Source organism: Rattus norvegicus, chromosome Y (genome assembly GCF_036323735.1).
Source record: "Rattus norvegicus strain BN/NHsdMcwi chromosome Y, GRCr8, whole genome shotgun sequence".
Lineage (NCBI taxonomy): Eukaryota > Metazoa > Chordata > Mammalia > Rodentia > Muridae > Rattus > Rattus norvegicus.
Genome location: NC_086040.1, coordinates 46706365 through 46727942, shown reverse-complemented (window position 1 = coordinate 46727942; position 21578 = coordinate 46706365).

The window sequence follows — 21578 nt, the reverse complement described above, 5'->3', positions numbered from 1 at the left end:
GGATGGATTTGTCGAAAGATGTTTTGTAAATTTGGCTTTGTCATGGAATATCTTGTTTTCTCCACCCATGGTAATTGAAAGTTTTACCAGATATTATAGCCTGGAGAACCAGAAATGAATGTAAACACCTATGGTCACTTTATCTTTGATAAAGTGCTAAAATCATTTAATGGAAAAATGACAGAACTTTCAAGAAATGGTGATGGTTCAACTGGAGGTCAGCATATAAAAAAATCAATTGTATAAACAAACTCACAGGGTAGGGGAACAAATGATCATCTTGTTAGATGCTGACAAAAAATGAAAACAATCAATACCTTTTCATGTTAAAGATTTTGTACAAATCATAAATTCAATGTCCATACATAAACATAGTAAAAGCAATATTACAAAAAATCAGTAGCCAACATCCACTTAAATGGAGAGAACCTTGAAGAAAAACAACAAAAATCAGTGAATAGAAAATGTAGCCCAATCTCCACTTACTTCTTTAATATAGTACTGGAAATCTTATTCATAGAAAGTAGAAAACAAAAGGAGATCAAAGAGAATGCAAGAGGTCAAAATATCATGGTTTGTACATGATATGATAGTATATACTAGTGACCCCAAAAATTCAACCAGAGAATTCATTCAGCCAATAAAAAACTTCAATAAAGTGGCTGGATATAAAATTAACTCAAACAAATCAATACCCTTCCTCTACTTCAAGGATAAACAGGTTGAGAAGAAATTAGGGATATGACAACTTCACATTAGTCAAAAATAATAAAAAATACTCCTGTGCCACTCTAACCAAGCAAGTAAAAGGTCTGTATGACAAGAACTTCAAGTCTGTGAAGAAAAAAAATTGAAGAAAATCTCCGATGGAAAGATTTGACATGCTCAAGGGTTAGTAGCGTTAATATTGCAAAAATGGCCAACTTGCCAAAAGCAATCAACATATTCAAGGCAATCGCCATCAAAATTCCAACTCAATTCTTCATAGAGGTAGAAAGAGAAATTTGAAAACTCATTTGGAATAACAAAAACCCCATGATAGGGAAAACTATCCTCAACAATGATAGAACGCTTTGGGAATCACTATCCCTTACTTCAAACTGTATAACAGAAAAATAGTGGGGTCGGGGATTTAGCTCATTGTTAGAGCGCTTGCCTTGCAATTGCAAGGCCTTGGGTTCGGTCCCCAGCTCCAAAAAAAAAAAAGAAAAAAGAAAAATAATGATAACAATTTAATGGTTATGGTACAGAGGCAGATACCCAGATCAATGGAATAGATTTGAAGACCCAGAAATGAAGGCACACACCAGGCACTTGATATTTGACAAAGGAGCCAAAACCATCCAATGGAAAAAAGATAGCATTTTAAACAAACAGTGCTGTTTAGACTGGAGATTAGCATGTAGAAGAAGGGAAATCAATCAACACTTTTCACCCTGTAAAAAGCTCAAGTCAAAGTGTATCAAGGATCTCCACATAAAACCAAATAACCTAACACTAATAAAAGAAAAATGCGAAAGAGTATCGAACACTTGGGCACTGGGGAAATTTCCTGAACACAAAACCAATGGCTTATGCTCTAAGATCAAGATTTGACAAATGGAATTTCATAAAATTGAAAAGATTTTGTAAGGCAAAGGGCACTGTCATTAGGAAAAAGGAGCAACGTACACAATAAGAAAAGATCTTTAACAATCCTACATATGATAGAGCGCTAAATTCAATATATACAAAGATTCAAAGAATTATGTTAGAGGGAATCAAATAGTCCTTTCAAAATGGTGTATAGAGCTAAACAATGAATTCTTAACTGAGTAATATCAACATCCCTAGCCATCAGGTAAATGGAAATCAAGAACAGTCCTGAGATTCCACAGCATACAAATCAGAATGGCTAAGATAAAAAATAGAAAATTCAGTTGACAAAACGATGTCTAAAAGGATGTGGAGAAAGAGGAACATTCCTCCAATGTTGGAGGGATTGCAGGCTGGTATAACCACTCTGGAAATCAGTCTGGAATTTTCTCACAAAATTAGGACTACATGGGGTTCCTGCAATACCACTTCTTGGGTATATACCCAAAAGATGCTCCAACATATAACAAGGACACATGATGCTATATGTTGATAACAACTATATATAAACACACACATATATATACATATAATATATACATATATACATATATATACATATATACATATAATATATACATATAATATATATACACATAATATATTCACATATATACACGTATACATACATACATATATATATATTCCAGAAGCTGAAAAGAACCCAGATGTCCCTCAACAGAATAATGGATAAAGGAAATGCGGTACATTTACACACCTGTATTTCTAAGCTATCAAAATCAATGATTTCAGAAAATTCTTAAGATGGAACTTGAAATTATTATTTTGTGTGATGTAAAAACCCATATAGTATAAATTAATTGAAAGTGTGTATCAACCCAAAAGTGTGGAATGCATAAGAAAGAAGTCAAAGGTCATATGTAGCCCAAGCAGAAAGAAGTCCAAAATGTGGATGCTACATTGTTTCTAAGAAGGGAGAACAAAATATTCATGGGAGGAAATACAATGATAAAGAGTTAAGCAGGGACTGAAGAAGGGGTCAGCCAGAGACTGCCCCACGTGGGGATCCATCCAATATGCAGCCAACCAATCCAGACTTTATTGCTGATCCCCACAAACCCTTGCTGATAGAAGTCAGATGTGGATGTCTCCTGAGAGGCTCTGACAGATCCCTACTGATATAAAAGAGGATGGTTGCAGCTAAACATTGGATTAAACAAGGGGGTTTCAATGGAGGTTTTAGAGAATATACTTAATGAGCTGAAGGGATTTGCAAAACCCCAGGAAGAACAAAAATATCAACCAACAAGATCCCACCAGAAATTCGGGGGATTAAACAATTCACTAGTGAGTACAGATTGAGGAACCCATGATACCAGCCACATGTGTGGCAGAGAAATGCACTGTCCAGCATGATTGGAAGGAAAAGCCCTTAATCCTGTGAAGACTTGTTTCCCCAGTTTAGTTTAATGCTAGGGCATTGAGGTTGATGTGGGTGGGTGGGAATGGGAACATTCTCAAAGAAACTGGAAGGAGATTTATGGGAGAGGGAGAAAAGGAGATAACATTTGAACTGAAAATACAAAAAAAAAATTCAAGAAAAATTATTAAATAAAAATGACATTTTGTCTCATTAAATTAATAGTAAAATATCATTTCCCATTTCTGATATTGGCACAAATATTAGAGTTTGGCATTAATTTCCTTTGGTCTCTTTTGCTGTCTATAGCCAATATGTCCCTTTTTATTATGACCTATTTAAACAAAACTTTATTTTACAATTTAAAGGAATATGAATTGAAAAAATACTGACTTCATTTGTGATTCAATTTTACAAAATTTCCCTTTACTAAAAGTTAAATAACTCCTTGATAATAATAATAATAATAATAATAATAATAATAATAATAATAACTCACTAATGGATAATATCAAAATATGTTTATAGGAATGGTACATCAAATGATTTTTGTTAATCGTGTCAATCAGGAAATGGTTCTATTATTTATGCATTATGGTAGTTGCTTATGGAAGAAACTGAATGTTCTTAGATTTTGTAATAATGTATATAAATCATTAATTCTTAGTGTTTGTTGACAGAAGGAATTTATCAATGAATACATATATATATAAATATATTTATACATATGTATGTATATATATATATATATATATAAAATGTGGCACACGTTTTTAATATAAATAGACCAAATTAAATATATAATTTATGAATTAAAGCTGAGCAAAAGAATGATATATCATTGAGTCTACCTACAGTTGGTGTTAAGATCTGATTCATGCATCCATGAATTTCTTTCTATACATCTAATGAGATAAAATTAGTGTGTAAAAAGCTAAAACTGCAATTAGCAGGTTTGATCTAGTATACATATATAAAAATTGCTTTTAAAAAATACACAGAAAATATTTTCAAGGTTATTTATACAGCATATACAAAAATTCACTGCATCCATAAATTATCAATAACACTCAAGCATCTTTCTCTGGTCTTATTAGATTTGAATTATCAAATATACACATATGTATGTATGTATACACACACAGGCACACTCTCACACACACACACACAAACAAACACACACAATATTTCTAAAAATTTAATACAAATTAGTAAATATTAGTCATTCAGAGTTAACTAATGAAAATGAATGACCTAATTTCAAGTATAAAGTTCTCCCAAATGTATACTATCTAGCATATAAAACTTTGCCTTATAATATTTACAAAAATACGTATGGGGTCAATATATATAATCAGATCCCATTTGGACTTATCACTCAGAATTTAAGTAGAAAATGAAAAGGCATGGGAAAAATATTAAATAACAAGATTCAGCTATACTTTTTCAATTATACAAAAAAATCTGAGAAACAGTGAAATGACACAACATGTAAAATTGCTTTCCTTTAAGCATTAATATCTAAGTTTAGTCTTCATAGTCTATATAATAGAGAGAATTAAATCTCACAAGTGGTTTCCTGGCTTAAATAATATTTTCTTGGCTTATGAATATACACAGAACCAATCAATAAAATGAAAATTCATAGATGTTGTGTTACAAAAAGTAAAAGACATTTTGTTTATTTATTTGGTATAAATTTATTTTTGTAGCATTTCTTCCCATGTATCTGTTGGATATTTTATAAATCCTGACTTTGGTGTGGTTGTTGCTTAAATTTAACTGAACATGGCTGAATATGTCAATATAGTAGAAATGGATTCTTGGGGCAGAGAATACCTTTGTGTTAAACCTGGTTAAAATGAAATGGTGGTCACAGTGTGCACAAACAAATAGAAGGTAAGAAACTATGGCTTCAGGTAGAGGAGTCATTATAAGATTTCACTTTGTAGTATTGGAAGAATTGTTCTGTGATATCATGAGATTGTGCAGTCAGAAGGCCTTTTCTTTATTCCTCCAATGAAAGCAAAAATTTGTTGTTTTCAGTTCCCTCAGAGAGCTTGCTAGGTGACTAGATCAATCAGGATCTCGGGAAGAGGGACTTATATATGTAAAATACATTTTTGTTATTGGATTTCTTCTAGGTTCTTTAGGGAACTAACTTCATAAGATTTGGAATAAAATCAGACAAGAGCTTGTTAAAGATGTAGAAAATCACGTGGTGTGGTGGCACAGGCCTTTAAACTTAGCACTGGAGAGCAGAAGCAGACAGAACTATAAGTTCGAGGCAAGCTTTGTCTACAGAGAGAGAAAGAAAGAGAGAGAGAGAGAGAGAGAGAGGTAGAGGGAGAGGGAGAGAGAGAGAGAGAGAGAGAGAGAGAGAGAGAGAGAGAGAGAGAGAGAGTTTCTGGTAATGCCAGGGATATCAAAGAAATACTGTCTCAAAAATGTTCAATGATACGTTCTGTACTATACAAAGAAAAAAATTCTCATTTTAACTTAGTAAGATGTTAATAATTTGATCTTGATTCTATTGCAGTGTGTTAGCTATAAAATAATGTGAAGGTACCGAAAATGTATGAAAAGATGTTTTCCATCACTATTCCCCTTAAACTATAAGCTGAATTTGTATTAAATAAACCTATGTAAATACACTTTGAAGGCTTTTCTGTGATTAGCTAGAGGGTTATTACATTGTGAATTAAAAATGGTGGATTTCAGGCCAATCTTGAATGGTCATCACTAAGGTGTAGAAGCATATTAAGCATAGAAAATCAAATATAAATTTTGTACAATAAAGAACGAGAACTTTAATTTGTTTTTCTCTAATGTAAACAGCTTCTTTTTTTTGGAGTGAAGATCACATGATTTGAACTAATTTTTTGAGAAATACCACTTGCTCTCAGAACATAAGAAACAGAGAAACATACGCAATAACATATGCTAAGGAATAAAGAACTGGGAGAGAGTATTCTATGCAATATATAGAACAATAAATTTGACCCGTCTGTTTCTGGTTAGCTGGGGACTTCGTTACACATATCTATGTACTTAAAAATGTTTTCTTTTCCTTCTTAAGTTTGTATGGTTGCTCTGAAAACCCTAGGTATTGTGTTAAGATCTTTGCATATTTAATCATAGTTTTGAAATATTAGTGTTATATTCAAAAGCCGTGCTTTGTACATACTTTTTAAGCAACAAAATAGAGAAGTGTCTGCTTGGGTTTTATGAAGAAAGTTACTATGTTAAATATGAATTCATTTTTCAGACATATAACTTCTCTTCCTGTACCATGCTAGTTGATGAAACCTAGGACATAGGAATGCATAGTAATCATCTGAGTAGAGTTTCAGGATTTTATTGTATTTTGATTGACATGTGCATTTCTGTTAAAATTCTATCTCTTTTATAAGTCTCTTTATTAACCTGGAGATGTTTTCAATAACTCCTAGTCTGTTGTTTATTCATATAACCAGTCATTGGTGTTGTTATTGAATTTTATGACAGTAACTTCTTAATGTTCTTTATTTTGAAGGTAAAATATTTATATGTAACCAAAATATTTTATAAAAAGATTAAATTTTTACTGGAAATATCACTTAGTGATGTCCAATTTTATAAGCATTCTCTAAAGTATTGAATATTCTACATTTTTAATTACTATAAAAATAGTATGAATACCACATCCTTTTTAACTTTAACATACACTGCTCTAGTTGATATAACCAAAAATATGTTAGTTATTTTTCTCTTTGAAAATTTGTCAGTAATTAATTTTGGCTTTTTTATCTGAGCTTTTTTTTTTTTTTTTTTTTTTTTTTTTGAGCTGGGGATAGAACCCAGGGCCTACCGCTGAGCTAAATCCCCAATCCCTATCTGAGCTTTCACATCATTATTCACAAACAAATCTATTGCTTTTTTATTGAGAAGAGTAAGGAATGTTTATTGATACGTAGATACATAAGAATGTGAAAATATACACAATGGTATTTCATTCAGCCCTAGGAAAATTAAACTATGATGATTTCAGGAAAGTAGATATAAATAGAAAATATACCGAGTAACATAAGAAAGACTCAGAATGGCAAATACCATGTGTTCTTTCTCATATATATCAAAGAATCTCTTTTTAATATACTTGTATTTATGTGAAGCTGTGGGTGGATTGAGTTCATTTAACTGGTATAGGTTGCAGAGATTAGAAAGTAGGTTTTTAAACAGTATGGTATGGAAGATATTCAACATGTGGGATACGAGTTTAGAATCAAGAATAATGAAGAGAGACTAGTATAAGTGGTGAGGGACATAGGGCAGGCAGAAAAAAGAACTGAGGAAGCGAGGATGAGGTTGAATGTGTACAAACATAACATAACGCATCCTATTACTTTATAGGTTAGGTTAAAATAAATATTAAAATTTAAAACTAATACCATAATGTTTAATGCTTTATACATGATGTTTGAGGAAAAATGCCAGCAAGTGATATCAAAATGAAAACAATATATTTATCTTATTTGATCTTAGTCCTATTGTCCATAATTATTTGGTAAAAACATCATTTGTCTGCCAAATTTATGGTATCACTTAAACAATTGCCTGTGATATAATAATTCCTTACTATAGTAGAGAATTTTTATTATTAGATCAATTTTTATAATCTGTGATTTGATCCATGTTTTAAGTTTCTTTTTACTTAAATTTTCTCCTCCTGACATTCACTCATACTAAATTATAATGTTCAATGTTAACATACTACTATAAAAATATGATTCAGCAGGGTTGTTGAAATTGCTCAATTAAAAGTTCATATTATCCATAAACTACAGGACATCCTCCACAAAGGTCATAGATACAAAGATGATAAACAAGAAGAATGACCCAAGTGCAAATGGTTGACTCTCATTTAGAATGGAGAATAAAATAGTCTAGGAGGCAGATTGAGGGAAGGAACTAGATGGGAGATGGAAGGAAGAGGAGAATGGATGCTGTGTGGGAAGGGACAAAAGATATGACACGATAGTCATGAGAATGAAAGGAAATCTGGAACTTTTAGAGATGAGGAGGTAGGGGAAATCTCCAGGATGAGAAAGAGACCTGGGATAAGGGAGGTACCCACAAATCAATGGGGGTAACCCAAGCTGTGACTTACATTGGTGTTATGGAACATTAAGAGGCCAACTCCTGTAGCCCTGATGGAGCACCATGGAGGGATAAAGACACACATACACCCACAAAACTTTCTAGGCAAAAATTTTCAACCCTAAAGGAAATTCAGAACTGCATTTTCGGGTCCATATTGTCCTTTTCTTTATTGATAGCTGGTAATTTTTGTATAAAATAAGGTTTTAGGAGATTATAATTTGAAGTAGATATACAATATTTATATTGTTATATTAATGCTTTAGTTGGGGCCACTTTGTTCTCAATATCATTGCAAAAAATAAAATTGGAAAACAGAATTTTTGAGTACAAATTCAGGAATATATATAAATTCCCCTTTCAAAAAATGTACGATAAGAAAATGTAATACAATATTCATTCAACTGAACGTCTGGGGGGAAAACATTGGACTTTGGGAAAGAGAGAATACCTAGGAACTTGAACTGTATGTCACAGGAATGGACCTGGGAATGGAATTATTATCCAGAAGAATCTCCTCCACCCCATGTTCCTAGATCTTTTTTACCGATGCCAAGTCCCTGAACAACATTCTCTATTCGGAACATGTAAGTACTAATGAAGCAAAGAGAAGTCTCTAGCTTTACAGATATATAGTAAGTAAAGGTTTCCAGTATGTCACAGGAGACACTCTTGGAAAGGGCACCCTCAAATCTGTTCATTGTAAGGAAAGCTGTTAAACAGTTAGACCATGGCAATTCTCAGTGAAATCTTCATTATGCCCTCCCTGAAAATTCTCTTGTATCCTGGAGAGCCCTATCTTTTCTGTGATGTCACAAGTGTCATGGTGACAGCAACTGCCTCTTGGATATTCTTTGAGGACCTCTAGGTTTAACTCATTGACCCCTTATATTGGCTAAACAGCCATTTGGGAGGGAGATAAAAGAGAAGGAAGCTGGCCTTCTGACTTTGTATAAAAAAAGGAAGAAATAAATGGTCCATTGGAAAGTTCAGTGAGACTTGGGTAGGGTTTGAGTTGGATTGCTGAAGAGATAGCCTTGATCTGAGCTTTCCACACATGGGAATCAGGAGTTGAAATCCTCTCAGAATCATCTGGACTTCACTGCTTGCTGTGGTTCCTGGAAGTCACAGAGTTTATATAATCAATTTCTTCATTCCAAAAGCCAGTTGTTGGGAAAGTTGTTCTACTGAGAGCTCATGGCTTTTACTCTTTTTGTCCTGAAGAAAACGGTCTGAAGAAACAAAGGAAAGACAAGTATTGTCTCTTCAGCTAAGTGTAAACACCTCCACGCTTTGGATACCTATAATGGAGTTTGTGTCTGACACTGATAATTGGGAGAGAAGAGCTTCTAGTTGAGACTTCATCATCTCAGACTTTCCACTAGTATTACTCTGAATACCATTCCCTGAGAGTGACTCTTCAGATTTCTCTGTCAATGGGTTTGATTAGCTGACAGGTTTCTTTTCTTTCTTTCATTTTTTTAATTTTTTATAAAATTTTATTGCTTTTTTAATTGGATATTTTTACATTTCCATTTCAAATATTAATTCCTTTCCCAATTTCTTTTTCATAATTCTCCTATTCGATTTCACTTTCCGTCTTCTATAACCCACCTTACTGCCCCCTGACATTGCCTTGAACCTGGAGTCAAACCCAGGGAGTACCAAGGACTTCTTCTTCCATTGGTGACCAACAAGGCTATCCTTTGCCACATATGCACTTGGAGCCATAGTTCTGTTCATGTACAGTCTTTGAATATTAGTTTAGTACCAGAAATCTCTGGTTCATTTGCATTGTTGTTCCTACGTGGTTCAAAGCACCTTCAGCTCTTCTAATCCTTTCTCAAAATCTACCAACAGGATGTCCGTTTTCAGTTCACTGGCAGCATAGACTCCTTAGCTTCATCACTCTTATCTACATTTGGTTGCTGAGTGTGTGTGTGTGTGTGTTTGTGTGTGTGTGTGTGTGTGTGTGTGTGTGTGTGTGTGTGTAGAGCTAAACAATGAATTCTCAACTGAGGAATATCAACATCCTTAGCCATCAAGTAAATGGAAATCAAAAAAAAAAAATCCTGAGATTCCACAGCACACCAATCAGAATGACTAAGATATATTTTGAGCCTCATTCAGTTATGGTGTTTGGTGAATTTTTAACATGGACTTTATCCAACTAGGTCAAGAATTTAGAATCCACAAATGACGAAGCCAAATAAACTACATCCTATCCTTATGATCCTATTGAAGTGGAAGATTCACTGTACCTCAAGCCACTTTGCTCCCGTCCCATGTCATGAACCTTATGTTTGGACTGAAGAAAGAATCATGGTAAAACATCCAAAACCCTCAAGTCTTGCCCTGGAAACACAGGAAGGTAGATATTAGAGAACTGCTATCTAATGCAACTGCAGAAGTGCATTATATAGTCAATGTTGTTCTTTGCTTTCTTAATGTCTGGTAATTTTGGATAAAGTAAGGATTTGGGAGTTTATCATTTAAGTAAATACAAAATATTTACACTGTTCTATTCACTTTAGAGTTGGGCCCCCTTTGTTTCAAAATCATACCAAAAAAAAAAGTAATCGGATAATAGAACATTTGATTACACATTCAGCAATATATATATATATATATATATATATATATATTCCACTATCAAGGAATGTACAATAAGAAAATGTAATAAAATATTCACTCAATTAAATGTCTTTAGGGAAAATACTGGCCTTTAGAAAAGAGAGATATCTGAGGAAATTGAACTATAGACCAGAGGAATGGAACTAGGAATAAAATCAGTATCCAGTAGAATCTCCTGCACTCCCTATTCCTAGATCTTTTCAACCCATGCCAAACCACTGACTAACTTTCCCTATTCAGAGAATGTAACCACTAGTGATGCAGAGAGAATTCTGTAGCTTTAGAGATATGGAGTACGTAATGGTATCCACTGTGTCACAGCAGATGGACCTGGAAAGGAACACTCGAATCTGGTCATTGTAAGGAAAGCTCTTCAGCAGGTAGGCCATGGCAGTTCTCAGTGACATCATAAATAGGACTTCCATGAAAAATCTGTGGTAACTTGGACAGCCCTAGCTTCTTCTGTGATGTAACAAGTGTCCTGACAGGAACTGCCTCTTAGATATTGCTTCAGTACCTCTCCCCTTTACTAATTAGCCACTAATTTAGAGTAAACAGCCATTTGGGAAAGAGAACAAACAAAATGAAGAGATCACAGGTGGGGAGAAGGAAGCTTGGCTTTTGTCTTAGTATAAAAAAATGAAGAAATAAGTGGTACTTGGGAAAGCTCAGAGAGCCCTTGGTAGGGGTTGAATGGTATTGCTGAAGAGATAGACTTTATCTGAGCCTTGCACATATGGTAATCAAGAGTTGGAAGCTTCACAGAAGCATCTGGACTTCCCAGTTCTTATAGTTCCGGGATGTCAGAGGGTTTTTATCATTCATTTCTTTATTCCAAATCCAAGAGTTGGAGAGTGCACAGTTGTTTTTCTGATAGCTATGGCCTTTATTCTATTTGTCCAAAGTAAAGGTCCTAAAGAAGAAGGGATGGTCAAGTATTTTGTCCTCAGCTCAGAGTAAACTCCTCCAAGCTTTGGGTACCTATAGTGCAGTTTGTGTCTGACACTGATATCTGGGAGAGAGAAGTGCTCCTAGTTGAGACTTCAACATCTTTGTCTTTCCACTAGTATTACTCTGAATACCACTTTATATTTTCGAGTAAATAACTGTGATTAGTTGATAGTTTTCCTTAATTTTATATCTTTATTGTTTTATTTGTTTTATCAAATTTTAGTGTTTTTAAACTGGATGAGTCTATATTTACATTTAAAATAATATTTCCTTTCTCAGTTTCCTGCCCATAAGATCACTATCTGTTCATAATCCCTTCTTCTCTAACCATACTTCTGCCCCTTGACATTCCCTTGAGCTGGGAGACAAACCAATGTAGGACCAAGTGCTTCTCCTTCCATTGGTGCCAACAAGGCCATCCTCTGCCACATATGCATTTGGAGCCATAGGTCTGTCTGTCCATGTTCATTCTTTGAATATTGGTTTAATACCAGAAAGCTCTGGTTCATTGACAATGTTGTTCTTTTGGTGTTAACAGCACCTTCAACTATTGTAATCCTTTCTCAAAATCTACCAACAAGATGTCCATTTTCAGTTCACTGGTTTGCCACTAACATTCACTTCTGCATTTGACATGCTCTAACTGTGTCTCTCAGGAAGTATCTATATATCCAGTTCCTGGTAGAATTCACTTCTTAGCTTCATAAATCTCATCTATGAATAAGATTTATTGGGTGGCTGATATATATATATATATATATATATATATATATATATATATATATATATATATATATATATATATATATATATACTTTTGGTGGCTCCAACAGTTATGAAGTTAGGGGGAATTTTAATATGGATTCAGTGCAACTAGGACAAGAATGTAGAATCCACAAATTGCAATGGCAAATAGATTCCCTCCTGTTCTTATGAAACTATTGAAGATTAGGTTTCCCTGGTCCTGAAGTCATTCTTATCACTTCCCATCCTTCTCTATCTAATATTTGGCCTCAGGTAAGAATCATGGTAAAACATCCAAAAACCTCAAATCTAACCCTGAGACAATGGAACAGAGATATTGAAGAACCGAGATCAAAAGGGACCTGAGAACCAAATTCTATACTCTGTGTGGTCATATGCTTTACTGTTATCTGGGAATTTTTGGATGAAATAGGAATTTGGAGTTTACCATTTGAAGTAGGTACATCCTATTTACACTGTTATAATCACTCTAGAGCTGGGCGCCTTTGTTGAGAAAATCATGGCAGAAAATAGTAGTGGAAAAGAGAATTTTTGAGTACACATTCAGGAATAAGTATAAAGTCACCTATCAAGAAATATACAATAAAAATTGAAATACACATGCATTCAATTAAAGGTCTGTAGGGAAAATACTGGCCTTTGGGAAATAGAGAAAACGAAGAAAATTGAACTGTGTGTCAAGGGAATGAACCTGAGAAAATATTATCTAGAAGAATCTTCTAAAGTCCTGTTCCTAAATTTTATCGACCCATGCCAAGATCCTGACTAACTTTTCCATTCAGAGCATGTAACCACTAATGAAGCAAAGATAAGTTACTAGCTTTAGAGAGATGGAGTACATAAACATTTCCTGTCGTGCACCCAACCTCTCGCCAGCAAGAATGACGCGCGGACACCAGGATCCTTCTGCAGCAAAGCGTTTATTGCATCTTGAAGAGGAAGAGACGGAGCCCCAATATGATACTGCTTATATACACCCTAATGTGGCGTGTCCACCCCTGATTTGTCGCTTACCCATGATCTCATTGGCACACCCTGGGGTGGGCAAAGACTTGGCGTGAACACACTCTTGCACATGCGCACAGAGCTAGTTTCCTGAAAGGAAGTCTGGATGACGCAGCGAAGCCAGCACCATCTTGTAATGGCGAATGCTTTTGCGGCTTTCCATGTGGGGCACAGCGGAAGCCAGCGCCATCTTGTGACGGCGAATGCTATCGAATCTTTCCACATCTTCCCCTTTTTGTTTTACTAGAACGAGGCTTGTCTAGGCCTCTGCAGTTTCATTCATCTGTTGTGGCTCCTGTCTTAGGTCATTCCTGTAATGTCACAGCCATATCCGTCGTTGGTTAACCCTATGGCCACCGGGCTCCATGTCTTAGATTGGTCTGTGCATAAGGAAAGTTGCCTGTCTCTGGATACCGCAGTGCTGTGTGACAATAACTGCTAAACGACCTAGGGGAAACTCTACAATAGAGGTCAGCCAGAAAATGAGTTATTGGGGAAATCATGATCACCTTATTGTGTGCAATGAGGAAACCTCAGCAATGTAGAAGGGCTGATTAAAGAATCATTGAATCTCTCTTATCCTAGTGCAATGGATCCACAAATCCATGGATTGCAAGAGCAGAGAACTCAGACGCTGAATAATTCCTGAGCATAGATAACCAAATTCCAGTGGAGGCCCCTTGTTCAATGGCCACAAGTGCTTGAGTGACAATGACCTTGTCATGTTTCTGTTGATATCTGAGTTTGTTAACCAAACATAGCATGAACACTAATCCACAGCATATGGCTATACCATACAGAGCAACCCCCACCCATTCTTTGAAGTACTAGGAACCCAAATCCAAAGATGCAGTGTGAGGGCTAGAGGTAGTTTCCGAGGGATCCATCCGCGAGTCATTTCTAGGCGTCAGAATTATTTGTGTCAGTCGTTCCAGTAGCCAGAATGGGTTGTCTTCTTCATGCGGGAAAACACAAACAGCTCCCCTGGATCTTATTAAAATAGGTTCTAGTTCTTTCCATAGACCAGTCAAAACATCTTTCCATTTTACTATCTCTTTTGGTCTATCAGGCTCTGAACAGTGATGTTCAGCCGCAGTATGGCCTTGGGCATCAGTATTTAAAAAATTAAGGGTGAAGAGTGCCATAGAAACTGTTACTCTTGGTACTGGGGGTAGAGCCTCCTTCACTCCCCCTTTTTGTTTAATTAAATAGGATTTGAGAGTGTGATCACACTTTCTACAATTCCCTGTCCTTGAGGATTATACGGGAAACCAGTCAGATGAGTCACATCCATCTGGTGGCAGAATTGTTGAAATTTTTGAGAAGTATTAGCTGGTCCATTGTCTGTCTTAAGGAGTTTGGGTTTACACCAATCACTCCACGCATCGAGGCAATGTTGAATTACATTCGAGGCCTTTTTCCCCTGTTAGAGGTGTAGCAAACATGATGCCAGAGCATGTATCAATAGAAACATGCAGATACTGAAGTCTTCCAAAAGAAGGGATATGAGTAACATCCATTTGCCAGACCTGTAGCAGTCGGATTCCTTGTGGATTAACTCCCACATGGGGTACAGGCAGGAATTGACAACAACTTTGACATTGGGTAACTATTTCCCTAGCTTCTTTTTTAGTCAAAGCAAATCGGAAGCGTAAACTTTCAACTGTCACATGTAATTGTCTGTGAAATTCTCTTGCTACCTCTAACCGGGGGGACAAGGCTACTGCAATCACTCTTGTAGCTTGGTCTTCTATGTCATTTCTGCGGGACATTTGACCAGGAAGGCCCGAATGAGCTCTAATAGGTGTATATAAATAAGGGGATCTCCTGCCAAAAAGGGTAGATTGGATTTGTTGAAAAATCTGAGCAAGTTTACTGGAAGGCCTGAGTAGTCCAGCCACCTCAAGAACCTTAACTGCATTAACCACATAGGAGGAATCTGAAACAATGTTAAGCGGGCCTGGGAAGGCTTCAAGGACCTCAGGCACCACTAAACATTCTACAACTTGGGGTGAGGTTTCATTATATTGCTTATATTCTACCTTATTATTGACCACATAAGCACCTACACCAGTTTTTGACCCATCTGTATACACTACAACCCCATCAACAAGTGGTTCCTGAAACATTATGTGTGGGAACACAATGGCTTGGCTTAAGGCAAATTATAGGATCAGGTGTTTTGGATAATGATTATCAATCTGTACAGTAAAGGAAGTAACTAACACTGCCCAAGCATTTGAGGTAGAAGCTAATGTTTGAACCTAAATTGCTGTGTATGATATTATCAAAATTTTGGGTTCTTTCCCAAAATGAGTAACAGCTGGTTTCAACCCACGGAGCGCAAGCTGAGACACCGCATCGGGATACCAGTCAATAATCTTAGCAGGAGATGCATTGAGATGGATCCACAATAAAGGCCCATTCTGCCACAAGACAGCAGTTGGTAATTGTATAGTTTTGAAAACACATAAATCAAAAGGCTTGGTTTCATCAATGCGCTGTAATTGAGCATCCTGTAAGCCACTTTCTACAACTTATAAGGCCTGGTTTGCGACTGGCGTCAATGTTCTTGGAGAGGAGATGTCAGGATTCCCTTCCAATATATCAAATAAAGGTTTCAACTCATCAGAGGGAATCTTTAAAAATGGTCTCAGCCAATTTATATCTCCCAATAATTTTTGGAAATCATTTAAGGTATGTAAATGATCTCTGCGAGTCTCTAATTTCTGAGAAACTATTTTTCAGGATAAATGACCGATCCCAGAAATAAGCCAATTTCTGGAATTTGAACCTTTTCTGTAGCGACTTGTAGTCCCCATTTCCCATTGTTTTGATTAAGATGGGATATGAGTTCTGTAAGGCTGTTAAATCTCTATGGCACTTAAGAATATCATCCATGTAATGGATCAAAAGCAAAGATGGAAATTGCTTCCTTATAAGTTCAAGAGCTAGTTGCACATATAGTTGCACATAGCAGGGCTATTGGCCATGCCTTGAGGCAGGACCTTCCACTGAAATCTCTTATCAGGTTCAAGATGATTAACAGCTGCTATAGTAATTGCAAACCTCTGTCTGTTTTGTGGGCGCAAGGGAATGGAAAAGAAACAATCTTTAATATCTTTAATTATTATCTTCCATTGTTTAGGTAAGGCAGAGAGCAAGGTTAGGCCTCGTTGGATTGAGCCAAATAAACGTATCAGTGCATTAATAGCTCTCAAATCATGGAGAAGTCTCCACTTTTCTGATTTTTTTCTTTATCAAGCTGCAATTGTTCATTTACTAACTTAGTGGCAGCTTCCAATTTTTCAGAGGATAGAGGCCATTGAGGAATCCATGTGGCTTCCTCTGTAAGCAAGGGTATGGGCATAGAACCCTCAATGGCCCCTAGGAAAAACCCAGGCCATGCCTTCCTACATTACCTTCTTGTGGGACTGGTTCTAATCTTCCTTGTTCTTTTTTTCCTAATCCCTTCCCTTCCTTGTAACCCATTCTCTTCATAATCTCAACAGCTTGTTGAGAATACTCATTGGTCAATGTCAGTCCTAGATACTGTAAGATGTCCCTCCCCCACAGGTTAACAGGAAGAGGGAGGACATAAGGAATTAACCTTCCTGATTGGCCTTCTGGAGCATGCCAGATCAAGGAACGTGAACAGATAGTGGGGCTGGCCTCATACCCTAATACTTGTAAGGAATGGGATGATTGAATGACAGGCCATGCCTTAGGCCACCAGCTGGAGGAGATAATACTCTTATCAGCCCCTGTATCTAGAATCCCCATAAAAGTTTTCCCTTCTATATTCAACTCTAAAGAGGGTCTGGAATTAAGGTCCATCATTAAATAAGCATAATCCGTCCCAGAAGAGCCAAACTTTTCGGTTTCTCTAGGGACCCCAGAAGAAGGAAAATGATCATGTAAACTTGGAAGGATAATCAATTGAGCAATCCTGTCACCTGAGGAGATGGAAAAAATGCCTTGAGGGCAAGAGCAGAGAACTTGAAGTTCGCCCGTTTAATTTTGATCTATTATTCCAGAGTGAACAATAAGTCCCTTTAAGGTTAAAGATGATCGACCCAAAATAAGGTCGACACTTCCCACGGATAAGGGGCATTTGTAGAAAGTGGGGACAGGTTGTACACCCATCTGTGGCTTTAGCTTGAATTGGGTGGTGGAACGGTGGTCCTCTCCTGTTGAGCCTATTGTAGCTCTGTGGACCAAGGTGTCCACTTGCTGTGAGCTGGAATCCCATATGTTTTAAGGCCCTGAGATTTGGGGGCCAGATACTCGTTTTTTCACCCCATTCTGCCTGGGAAGGTCCAGGCTGAATTAGCCTGTCTCTGATATCTTTAACTGAGCAACACTCACTGGCCCAGTGATAGCCTTTCACACACTTAGTACACAGTCCTGGTGCTCTCCTCTTTGTGAGGGCCTGACACTCTTCTTTCAGATGTCCTGGTTTTCCACAGTTATAGCAGACCCTGCGATCACCTGTATCTGAGCGCTTTTGGCCCTGTAGGATAGCAGCAGCGAGGCCAGCATTAGTAAGCAGGCCTCCAAGTTCTTGGCAAACTCTCAGCCAGTCCTGTAACGCTTTGCAATTTCTAGGTGTAATAGCTTCTCTGCTTTCCTGTGTGGCTTGTTCATATACCAACTGCTCCACTAGAGGTATTGCCTGTTCAGGGTCTCCAAAGATCCTGCCTGCTGCCTCTGTCATCCTAGCCACGAAGTCTTAGAATGGCTCCTGGGGGCCTTGTATAACTTTGTTAAGTGTCCCCCAGACTCTCCCTTCCTGGAAAGTGCCTTCCATGCCTTAATGGCAGCAGCGGAGAATTGAGTGTATGCTCCCCAGTTATAATTTGTTTGATTATTGGCATACTGCCCTTGTCCTGTTAACAGGTCAAGTCTCCAATCTCTCTGATCGCCTTCAGCAATGGCATTGACTTTGGCCTGTCCCTGAGAGGCGTCATACCACAAGGCTTTCCATTCCATATATTGTCCCATATTAGGGAGCGCAGCCTTCACTGTTGTCTGCCAGTCTCCTGGAGTCATGGCCAGAGTAGCAAGCCTCTCGACTTGAGAAATGGTGAAATAGGCACTAACTCCATAGTTACGGATCGACTTGGCAAGTTTCTTAGTTTGAATATATTCTACTAGTGCGTGAACACGGCCTCCATCGGCATCCTCAAACACCAGAAATGCCTGCTGTATCTTCTGTTCATCTTTAGTGAGAAAGGAATCTGAGTGAAATCTTTCCATATAAAGTGGAGGGGTGCTGGGGCTTATAGGCCAGAAAACTGCATGGTTTCCACCTCCCACTTTCTTCTGTCTTTTACCCAACCTGTTAGCTCATCATTCATCTGGGTGGTATCTTTCTTCTTCATAGACAGCTGGCTCATCTTCTAAATCCTCTTCCTCAGAGGGCCTAAGCTCGTCTGTTTCTGAACTATCAAGCCCCAAAGCCTCTAACTCCTTTACCAGATAAAGGCGTTTCTTTTTCGGGGCTTTCTCCTCCTTTCCCTGTTTCTTTCCCAGGGCGTCCTTACCCTATTTCTCGATTCCTTGGATCTAAGGTCCTAGAAAGGGCCTTTTTTCTAAGATGCACATTTTCTCTTTGAGTTCTTTAATCTTTCATTCAGCTCTATTTGTGACATGCTCTCCTGTAACCCCCCTAGTGCCCCCTGTCCTGCTAGTACTGTTGAGCGGCATTTCTCAATTTCTAGGTACGACTTCTGACTGTTCCTAGTTGCAGCTGCAAAATTGAAAACCAAAAGAGAAAGAAAGAGCGCTGCCAAAACGATAACAAAAGCTTCCACCGCATCTTCTAATGGGGGAGACAGATGAGAGAGATGAAGACCAAACATGCCTCTCAGATCTTACCTTCTCATCCTGCAGTTCTGGACCCTCTCCACAAACGGAGGGTCTCCTCGGCCCCGGCAATAGTGGGGCATTATTTCTGGGTTTCGACACCAAATGTCGCACGCCCAGCGTCTTGCCAGCAAGAACTACGCGCAGACACCAGGATCCTTCTGCAGCAAAGCGTTTATTGCATCTTGAAGAGGAAGAGAACGAGACCCAGAATGGCACTGCTTACATATACCCTAATGTGGCGGGTCCATGCCTGATTGGTCGCTTACACATGATCTCATTGGCATGCCCCGGGGTGGGCAAAGACTTGGAGTGAACACACTCTTGCACATGCGCACACAGCTAGTTTCCTGAAAGGAAGTCAGGCTCGCACAGCGGAAGCCAGCACCATCTTGTAATGGCGAACGCTATCGCGGCTTTCCACATGGGGCAAAGCAGAAGCCAGCGCCATCTTGTGACATCAAATGCTATCGTGGCTTTCCACAATTTCCGCTGTGTCACAGAAAACATACCTGGAAAGGGCACCCTCAATCTGGTCAATGTAAGGAAAGCTCTTTAACAGATAGGCCATGGTAGGTTTTAGAGACATCATCATTAGTTCATTCCTGAAAAATCTCTAGTTTCCTGGAGAGACAAAGCTTCTTCTGTGATGTCACAAATATTGCTGTGACTGCAACTGATATTTAGATGTTCCTTCATTACCTCTCGGGTTTACTAATTGGCCTCTAAGTCATTTGGGAGTGAGAAAAAAGAAGATGAAGAGATATGAGAAGTTAATTAAGCTGGCTTTCTGTCTTGGTAAAAAACAAAAGAAAGACATATGTGGTCCTCGGAAAGTTCAGTGAGGCCAAGATAGGAGTTGTGTGGTATCGCTAAAGAGATAGCCTTGATCTGAAACTTCCACATATGGGAATCATGAGCTGCGAGCCTCTCAGAAGCATCTGAACTTCCCTGTTCTTATGGTTCCTAAAATTCAGAGAGTTTATATCATTCATTTCTTTATTACAAAAGCCAAGTATTTTGAAGAGCACAATTGTTATCCTGAGCTCATGACCTTTACTGTTTTTGTCAAGAAGAAAGGTACTAACGAAGAATGGAAGTACAAATATTGTGTTGCTAAACAACATACTTTGGACACCTATAGTGAAGTTTTTGTCTGACACTAATATTACCGAGACAGAAGTGCTTCTAGTTGAGACTTCATCATCTCAGTCTTTCCACTAGTATTACTCTACCACTTCAGATTTACGAGTCAATATGTGTGATTACTTGGCAGCTTTTACTTTAATTTATATCTTTCTTTTTTTATTTTATAGCAAATTTTATTGCTTTTTTTAACTGGATGATTCTATATTTAAATTTCACATATTTTTCCTTTCCCAGTTTTCTGCCATAAGATCCCTACACATTCCCATTTACTTCTTCTCTAACCAGCCATTCTCCTGAATTACATTACCTTGAAATGAAAGATGTACAAGGGATTACAAGGGCTTCTCTTTCCAATGTTGCCCAAAAAGTCCATCCATTGTCACATATGCATTTGGAGACATACCTCAGTCCATGTACTTTCTTTGTATATACGTATAGTACGAGAAAGCCCTGGTTCATTCTCATTGTTGCTCTTATGGGGTTGAAAGTACCTTCAGCTCTTCTAATCATTTTTCAAAATTTACCAAGAACAGGTCCGTTTTCACTTCACTCGTTTGCTACTAGCATTCACTTCTGTATTTGACATGCTGTATCTGTGTCTCTCAGGAAATAACTTTTTCCGGTTCATGGCCGAATTCACTCCTTACCTTCATCAATTATATCTAGTTAGTTTTGCTGATGTATATACATGATTTTGGTGGCTCCTACACCTATGTGGTTAAGTTGAAAGTTAACACAGGTTCTGCACAACTATGTCAAGAATGTAGAATTCACAAATGACAGTTTCATATAATTCTGTTTTTGTGAACCTATTGAAGTAGATGTTTTACTGCTCCTCAAGGCATGTTTCTCCCTGCACATCATCCACTATCTTAGGATTGCTCTGAAGAAAGAATCATGTTGAAACATCCTAAACCCTCAAGTCTAGCCATGGAAAACTGGAAGCTACGTAGTGTAGTACTGATATCAAATGGGACTAGAGAACCGAATTCAATAGTGCAAAATGTCCTTTGTTTTCCTGATGTCTGGAAATTTTTCGTAAAATAAGGAT